The sequence below is a fragment of the Theropithecus gelada genome, chromosome 10 (assembly GCF_003255815.1).
Source record: "Theropithecus gelada isolate Dixy chromosome 10, Tgel_1.0, whole genome shotgun sequence".
Taxonomy (NCBI): domain Eukaryota; kingdom Metazoa; phylum Chordata; class Mammalia; order Primates; family Cercopithecidae; genus Theropithecus; species Theropithecus gelada.
This window is the reverse complement of record NC_037678.1, coordinates 74,374,823-74,384,471: the sequence shown is the minus strand read 5'-3', so window position 1 is coordinate 74,384,471 and position 9,649 is coordinate 74,374,823.

Below are 9,649 nucleotides of genomic sequence, written 5' to 3'. Positions count from 1 at the left end.
GGGGCAGTAAAGTTTATGAAGGGGGGGAGGAGGAAGGACGAGGAGCAGAAAAACCGACCCCCCCCCCCCACCCGGGGGGAAAAAGCCAAACTAAACAAAAAAAAAAAAAAAAAAAAAAAAAAAAAAACAACAAACACATTTCAGTTAGTTAGGAACAAATATAAACAATAAACAGACTTCAGTAACAACACACATATTGCAGTAGATTAGTAAGTGCTACAGAGATAAAAGGGAGACCTGTTGCAATTTCACCGAGGGTAGTCAGTGTAGACTTCTTTGTGAAGAAGAGAAAATAAGCCGTGCAGATGTCTGAGGGGACATTAGCTTTCTATTGCTGCATAACAAATTACCACAGGCCAGGCACAGTGGCTTATGCCTGTAATCCCAGCACTTTGGGAGGCTGAAGCGGGAGGATCACTTAAGCCCAGGAATTAGAGACCAGCCTGGGCAACATAGGGAGACCCAGACTCTATACAATGGTTTTTGTTTGTTTGTTTGTTTGTTTGTTTGTTTGTTTTGAGACGGAGTCTTGCTGTGTGGCCCAGGCTGGAGTGCAGTGGCCCGATCTCGGCTCACTGCAAGCTCCACCTCCCGGGTTCACGCCATTCTCCCGCCTCAGCCTCCGAGTAGCTGGGACTACAGGCGCCCGCCACCACGCCCGGCTAGTTTTTTGTATTTTTAGTAGAGACGGGGTTTCACCGTGTTAGCCAGGATGGTCTCGATCTCCTGACCTCGTGATCCACCCACCTCGGCCTCCCAAAGTGCTGGGATTACAGGCTTGAGCCACCGCGCCCGGCCTTATACAATGTTTTTAAAAAATTATCTGGGTTTGTTGGCATGGACCTGCAGTCCCAGCTACTTGGGAGGCTGAGACAGGGAGATCACTTGAGCCCAGGAGTTCAAGGCTACAGTGAACTAGGATGGCGCCACGGCACTCCAGCCTGGGTGACGGAGTGTGAGTCTGTCTCAAAACAAAAATAAAAACAAAAAAGCTACCACAAATTTGGCAGCTTAAAACAACATTTGCTTATTACATTGGGCCAGGCATGGCTTAGCTGGGTCTTCTGCTCTGGGGCTGCGGTCAGGGTGTCAGCCAGGCTGCATTCCTTTCCGGAGCCCAGGTAATTGTTAGCAGAATTCATTTCCTTGCAGCTGTCAAACTCGTGGTGACCTACTTCTTCAAGGTCAGGAACAGAGACAGTCTCTGCTGCTTCAAGTCTAAGCATACAGGGAGTCCTTTTCTAAGGGGCACCTGACCTGATTAGGTCAGACCCACCTGGATCAAATTGATTAGGTGTCTTCATTACATCTGCAAAATCCCCTCACCTTTGCCATATAACGTAGTATAGTCATGGTTGTCACTTTTGTCATATTTTTCTAATGTTTAGAAGAAAGTTGACTGGGCACAGTGGCTCACGCCTGTTTTTGCTTTTGTTTTGAGACTGAATCACGCTCCGTTGCCCAGGCTGGAGTGCGGTTGGCTGGGCACGGTGGCTCCCAGCACTTTGGGAGGCCAAGGCGGACCTCAAGGCCATCACTTGAGGTCAGGAGTTCAAGACCAGTGTGGTCAAAAGGGTGAAACCCTGTATCTACTTAAAAAAAAAAAATACAAAAAAATTTAGCCAGGCGCGGTGGTGGAAGCCTGTAGTCCCATCTACTCGGGAGGTGGAGGAACCCAGGAGGTGGAGGTTGCAGTGAGCCAAGATCACGCCACTGCACTTCAGCCTGGGTGACAGAGTGAGACTCTGTCCGTCTCAAAAAAAAAAAAAAAAGTTATGAGTCCTACCCACATGAAGCTGGAAAAGATTACGCAAGGGTAATCATTGTATAATCCACAGAAAGATACCGGGGGGCAGGGGGGGAGAATTTCAGGGATCCACTTTAGCATTCTGCCTACAATGGAGGGGTGGAAACAGCAAGTGCCAAGATCCTGAGGCAGGAATGCGCCTGGCATGTTTAAAGAGCAAGGAGGCCAGTAGGGCTGGTACAGAGTGACTGAACTCCTGAGATCAGAAAGGTAACATGTGACTGCACCTCATAGGCTTTTTCTCCAAATGAAATGGGGGAATAAGAGGGAGTTCTGAGCCAGCTCACGATAACTTTGGATATAGTGCTGTGAAAAGACTCGGGGAGCCGGGCATGGTGGCTTACGCCTGTTATCCCCACACTTTGGGAGGCCAAGGTGGGCGGATCACGAGGTCAGGAGATCAAGACCATCCTGGCTAGCATGGTGAAACTCTGTCTGTACTAAAAATACAAAAAATTAGCCAGGCATGGTGGTGCGCACCTGTAGTCCCAGCTACTCGGGAGGCTGAGGCAGGAGAATCGCTTGAACCCGGGAGGCGGAGGTTGTGGTGAGCCAAGATCGTGCCACTGCCCTACAGTCTGGGCGACAGAGCAAGACACCTTCTCAAAAAAAAAAAAAAAAAAAAAAGGACGGTGGGGAAACTAGGGAGGAGGCTATGCAACAATCCTCGTGAGTAATGTGAGTGCGATGTGCGCGTCGAGAAGTGACCTGATTCTTGGTGCATTTTAAAGGAGGTACCACCTGCGGTTTGCTAATGGATTGGATGTGAATGGGAGAGAAAAAGAGGAGTCGAAGATGACTTCAATATTTCTGGGCCGGGCTGAGTGCGGTGGCTCATGCCTGTATTCCCAGCTACTCGGGAGGCTGAGACAGGAGAATCACTTGAACCCGGGAGGTGGAGGTTGCAGTGAACTGAGATAGCACCATTGCACTCCAGCCGGGGTGACACAGTGACTCTGTCTCAAAAAAAAAAAAAAAGATTTCTGGGCCGGGCGCTTGGCTCATGCCCGTAATCCCAGCACTTTGGGAGGCCAAGGTTGGGGGATCACCTGAGGTCAGGAGTTTGAGACCAGCCTGGCCAACATGGCAAAACCTTGTGTCCACTAAAAAATACAAAAATTAGCCAGGCGTGATGGGAAGTGTCTGTAGTCCCAGCTACTAAGGAGGCTGAGGCAGGAGAATCACTTGAACCGGGGAGGCAGAGGTTGCAGTGAGCTGAAATAGTGCCACTGCACTCCAGCCTGGGCAACAGAGTGAGACTCTGTCTCAAAAACAAAAACAAAAACAGAAACAACACAAGATTTCTGGCTTGAGCAATGGGGAGGATGAAGGTACCATCAGGTAGCATGGGAACCTGAGGGTGGCACTGATTTGAGTTGGAAAGAGCAGGGGCTCAGGGTGGACCTGTCATGTTTGGGATGTCCACTACACATCCAAGAAGAACTTGAGCAGGCATTTGGAGGTATGTCTGGAGTTCAGGAGAGAGGTCTAGGCTGAAGCAATGGTCAGTACCAATATTTATTTATTTATTTATTGAGACAGAGTTTTGCTCTTGTCGCCCAGGCTGGAGTGCAATGGCACAATCTCAGCTCACTGCAGCTGCCGCCTCCCGGGTTCAAGCGATTCTCCTGCCTCAGCCTCCTGAGTAGCTGGGGTTACAAGGTCTGCGTCACCACGCCCAGCTAATTTTGTATTTATTGTAGAGACAGGGTTTCTCCATGTTGATCAGGCTGGTCTCAAACTCCCGATCTCAGGTGGTCTGCCTGCCTTGGCCTCCCAAAGTGCTGGGATTATAGGCGTGAGACACTGCACCCGGCTAGTACCAATATTTAAAGGCCCCACCAGAGTGGCATCACCCTGGGGGAGGACAGATGGAGAAGAGGACTAAGGATCCCACTCTAAGCAAGGTAGGAGGAAACAAACAAGGGTCTGAGGACGGGGTTTCACAGAGGAGGAAGTGTGCCAGATGCCAAAGGATGTGTAAAGGAGGGACTGAAACTTGAACTTCTTTATTTAAAAAAATCCAGTGCAGTACAATTTACAGATCATAATTTGTACCCACTGTAAGTGTATTGTTTGGTGATTTTTGATAAATTCAAACAGTTGTCCAGCCACTCCCACAATCCAGTTTTAGAATACTCTATCCCCATGTAAAGTTCCCCCATGCCCATTTGCCTCACTGCTGGCTCCCAGCCCAGCCCCAGGAAACCACTGCTGGAGATTTGCCTTTTCTAGAAATGTCACCTAAATGGAACAATACAGTACTTGATCATTTATGTCTGGCGTTCTGAGGTTCATCCCAGTTATTTTGTGTATCAGTAGTGAAACTACCAATGTAAAATTATAACTGAGACAGTGAAAGAGATCTGACCTAGCCAATTCCATCTTGCTTCTAACCTCCAAGCTGTCCTTGTTCATTCCTGGGCGCAGGCCGAACTTACTTTGGGACGAACTTAGTATATAGTTTATAGTTTAAAACAAAGGCAATAACAGCCCTTTCCCAAACCAAACCTCCTTCTTGCCTGGGGACTAGACTGCCTTGGTAGAGCTAACGTATTAGCCACAGTTAGAAATTATGGTTTAGGGGTCATGCAGCTGGAGGCTACAAGATTCTGACCCTCTCCAAATTGCTCCTGGGGATAGCATCACTATTGAAAAACCTAAGATCAGTGCTTCGAGAGGTTCTGCAGACCCTGCACTCTATGGATCAGCCGGCACCACCCAGATCAATAAACTGGCTCATCTGATATTGTGGCCCCCACCCAGGAACTGACTCAATGCAAGAGGACAACTTCTTCTCCACCCCAGCCAATAAACACTCCTGACTCAATGGCTGTCCCACCACCCAGCACGTTATTCTTAAAAACTCTGATTCCTGAATGCTCAGGGAGACTGATTTGAGTAACAATGAAACTTCTGTCTCCTGCCCAGCTGGTTCTGTGTGAATTACTCTTTCTCTATTGCAATTCTCCTGTCCTGATAAATTGGCTGTTTAGGAAGTGGGTAAAGTGAACCTGTTGGGCAGTTACAGTAGTTCATTCCTGTTTATTGTTTTTCTTCTTTTTTCTTTTCACTTTGTTGCCTAGGCTGGAGTGCAATGGTGCAATCTCAGCTCACTGCAACCTTGACCACCCAGGCTCAAGTGATCCTCCCCTTTCAGCCTCCAGAGTAGCTGGGACTACATGTGCGCACCACCACACCTGGCTAATTTTTGTATTTTTTGTAGAGGGTCTCACTTTGTCATCCAGGCTGTAGTGCAGTGGCAGGATCTCAGCTCACTGCAACCTCTGCCTCCCGGGTTCAAGTGATTCTCGTGCCTCAGCCCCCAAAGTAGCTGTGATTACAGGTATGAGCCACCAAGCATGGCTAATTTTTGCATATTTTGTAGAGATGGGGTTTCATTGTGTTGCCCAGGCTGGTCTTGAACTCCTGAGCTCAAGCAATCCACTTGCCTTGGCCTCCCAAAGTGCTAGGATTACAGGTGTGAGCCACTATGCCTGGCCTCATCGTCATTTTGATTTGCATTTTTCTGATGATTAGTAATGTTGAGCATTTTTTTTCATATACCTGTTGGCCATTTGTATGTCTTTTTTTTTTTTCTTATTTCATTTTACTTTTTAGAGACAGTCTCATTCTGTTGCCCAGGCTGGAGTACAGTGGTGCGATCATAGCTCACTATAACCTCCAACTCCTAGGCTCAAGCATGCATGTCTTCTTTTGAGATATCTATTCAGATCCTTTGGCCCCCGCTTTTTTTTTTTTTTTTTGAGACAGAGTCTCGCTCTGTCACCCAGGCTGGAGTACAATGGCGTGATCTTGGCTCACTGCAACCTCTGCCTCCCAGGTTCAAGCAATTCTCCTGCCTCAGCCTCCCGAGTAGCTGGGATTACAAGCACACACCACCATGCCCAGCTAATTTTTTGTGTTTTTAGTAGAGACGGGGTTTCACCCTATTGGCCAGGCTGGTCTCAAACTTCTGACCTTATGATCTGCCCACCTCGGCCTCTCAAAGTGCTGGGATTACAGGCGTGAGCCACCTCACCCAGCCCTTTGCTCACTTTTTATTGGGATTGTTTATTTTTTTGCTGCTGAGTTGTTTGAATTCCTTGTATATTCTGAATATTAGCCCCTTGTCAGATGAATGGTTTGTAAAGAGTTTCTCCCATTCTACAGGTTGTTTCTGTTGATTACTTCCTTTGCTGTGTGGAAGCTTTTAGTTTACTGTATTCCCATTTGTCTATTTTTGTTGTTGTTGTTGACTGTGCTTTTGAAGTCTTAGCCATAAAATCTTTACCTGGACCAATGTCCTGAAGTGTTTTCCCCATGTTTTCTTCTAGTAGATTTATAGTCTCAGGTCTTATGTTTGTCTTTAAGCCATTTTGAGTTGAGTTTTGTACATTATGAGAGATAGGGGTCTAGTTTTATTCTTCTACCTATGGATATTCTTCTACCTATGGATAGCATCATTTATTGAAGAGGATGTTCTTTCCCCAATGTTTGTTCATGATGCCTTTTGTCAAAAATCAGTTGACTGTAAACACATGGATTTATTTCTAGATTATCCAGTCTATTATTTTGGTCTGTGTCTATTTTTATACCAATAACCTGCTGTTTTGATTACTATACCTTTGTAGTAAATTTTGAAGTCAGGTGGTGTGATGCCTCTAAGTTTTGTTCTTTTTGCTCATTATTGCTTTGGCTATTAAGTATCTTTTGTGGTTCCATACAAATTTTAGGATTGTGTTTTCTATTTCTGTGAAGAATGTCATTGGTATTTTGATAAAGATTGCACTGAATCTGTGGATTGCTTTGAGTACCGTCATTTTAACAATATTAAGTCTTCCAATCCATGAGCATGGGATGCCTTTCGTTTGTTTGTATCCTTTTCAATTTTTTTTTTAATCAGTGTGTTATAGTTTTCATTGTAAAGGCCTTTCACTTAACTATTAGTAATTAAGTTTTGGGGGAGTAAAAAGTTATATGTGAATTTTCTAGTGTGCAGGGTTTTGGCATCCATAACCTCCACATTCTTCAAGGATCAACCGTATTTTGTTGAGGATTTTTGCATCTATGTTTAGCAGGTATATTGGCCTGTAGTTTTCTTTTGTTGTGTGTGTCCTAGTCTGGTTTTGGTATTTGGGTAATGCTGGCCTCATAGAATGAGTTAGAAAAAATTTCTCTTCTATTTTTGGGAATAGTTTGAGAAGAATCAGTGTTAGTTCTTTATAAATTTGGTAGAATTCCGCAGTAAAGCCATCTGGTCCTGAGCTTTTCTCTGTTGAGAGACTTTTAGTTATTGATTCAATGTGGTTACTCATTATTGATCTCTTCAGGTTTTCTATGTTTTTTTCCTGGTTCAATCTTAGTAGATTGTGTGTGTCCAGGAATTCACAGATATCCTCTAGGGTTTCCAATTTGTCAGTGTATAGTTGTTCATAATAGTCTCTAATGATCCCTTGTATTTCTGTGATATCCGTTGTATGTCTCCTTTCTCATTTCTAATTTTATTTGGGTCTTCTCTCTTTTTTTTCTTGGTTAGTCCTGGTAGTGGCTTATTGGTTTTTTTTTCTCACACACCAAACACAGGTTTATGGATTTTTTTTTTTTTTTTTGAGACAAAGTCTGGCTCTGTCGCCCAGGCTGGAGTGCAGTGGCCGGATCTCGGCTCACTGCAAGCTCCGCCTCCCGGGTTTACGCCATTCTCCTGCCTCAGCCTCCCGAGTAGCTGGGACTACAGGCGCCCACCACTGCGCCCGGCTAGTTTTTTGTATTTTTTAGTAGAGACGGGGTTTCACCGTGTTAGCCAGGATGGTCTCGATCTCCTGACCTCGTGATCCGCCCGTCTCGGCCTCCCAAAGTGCTGGGATTACAGGCTTGAGCCACCGCGCCCGGCCCGGTTTATGGATTTTGTTTATCTTTTTTTTTTTTTTTTTTTTTTTTGAGACGGAGTCTCGCTCTGTTGCCCAAGCTGGAGTGCAGTGGTGCAATCTCGACTCACTGCAAGCTCCCCCTCCCGGGTTCACGCCATTCTCCTGCCTCAGCCTCCCGAGTAGCTGGGACTACAGGCTCCTGCCACCACGCCCAGCTAATTTTTTGTATTTTTGGTAGAGATGGGATTTCACCATATTAGCCAGGATGGTTTCGATCTCCTGACCTCATGATCCACCCGCCTCGGCCTCCCAAAGTGCTGGGATTACAGGCGTGAGCCACTGCACCTGGCCGGATTTTGTTTATCTTTTTTAAAAAACAACTTTTTATTTCATTGACCCTTTGTGTCCCTTTTTTAGTCTCTATTCTATTTAGTTCTGCTCTGACCTTTTATTTCTTTCCTTTGGGTTTGGTTTATTCTTGCTTTTCTAGCTCCGTGAGGAGCATCATGAGGTTGTTTACTTGAAGTCTTCCTACTTTTTTTGATGTAGGCATTATATAGTAGGGTATAAATGACTGTTCCAATCATTTTGGCTTCCAAATGATTGGAAACTAAAAGCATGCAAGGCCAGTGCGGTGACTCACGCCTGTAATTCCAGCACTTTGGAGGCCGAGGCAGGCGGATCACCTGAGGTCAGGAGTTCAAGACCAGCCTGGCCAACATGGCGAAACCCTGTCTCTACTAAAAATACAAAAATTAGCTGGGTGTGGTGGCAGATGCCTGTAATCCTGGGAGGCAGAATTTGCAGTAAGCCAAGATCGCACCATTGCACTCCAGCCTGGGCAACAAGAACGAAACTCTGTCTCAAAAAATAAATAAATAAATAAAAGCATGCAGGAGTTATCAGTCACTTATAACAGTCATTTTCCCCCCCAATTGTATGGAATTGCATGGAATATTTTTTTCCATCCATTCACTTTCAGTCGATGTGTGTCTTTACAGGTGAAGTGAATTTCTGATAGGCAGCATACAGTTGAGTCTTTCTTTTTTTTTTTTTTTGGACAGGGTGGTGGTGACAGCAATCTATTTGGGCTGGTCCCCAGGCCCCTGGGTGGCGTGCTGGTACTGGCTGCAGCAGGCTGGGTGGGCCAGCGCCTGGGCCTCTGGGAGATGCACACAGGAAGCAGTGGTAGGGTAGGCAGGGTGGACCTGTTCTTGGGCTTCTGGACACTGTGCATGTGTGGCATGCACACCAGTGGCAGTGAAGGGGATGGATCAACCCCTAGGTCTCTGGACAGTGCACATGGACGGCAGCAGTAGGTGGGGTGAGCCTGCCCTCAGGTCCCTGGAAGGAGTGCATGAGTGCTGACAGAGCAGGTCAACCCCCAGACCCCTGGATGACATGCATGGGTACCAGCATTGACATCAGTAGGTAGGGTGGGACCCTTAGACCCCTGGATGGTGCACATGGGTGGTGAGTGTGGTGGGCTGGGCAGATTGAATCTCAGGCCCCTGGATGATGTGCACAGGTGCTGGAAGCAATCGTGGTGGTGAAGGGCAGGGCAGGCTTGTTTTCAACCCCCCAGATGGTGTGCATGGGCACTGGCAGTGGCAGGCAGGATGGATTGATCCCCAGGCCCTGGAAGGCATGCTCGGGCACCAGTGGCAATGGTGGTGGGCAGGGCGAGCCTGTCCTCAGATGTCCTCTGCACCTGCAACCAGTATGTGGGCTATCTCCACACAGTCAGTGGAGAATGGTAGCCCCAACAAAGAAAAATAATTCATGAACAGAATTTTTTCAGTTCTTTTTTTCTCCAGCTTTATTGAGGCATAATTGACAAATAAAAATAGAGCATATTTAGCTGGGCACGGTGGCCCACACCTGTAATCCCAGCACTTTGAGAGGCCAAGGTGGGCAGATCACTTGAGGTCAGGAGTTCAAGACTAGTCTGGCCAACATGGTGAAACCCTGT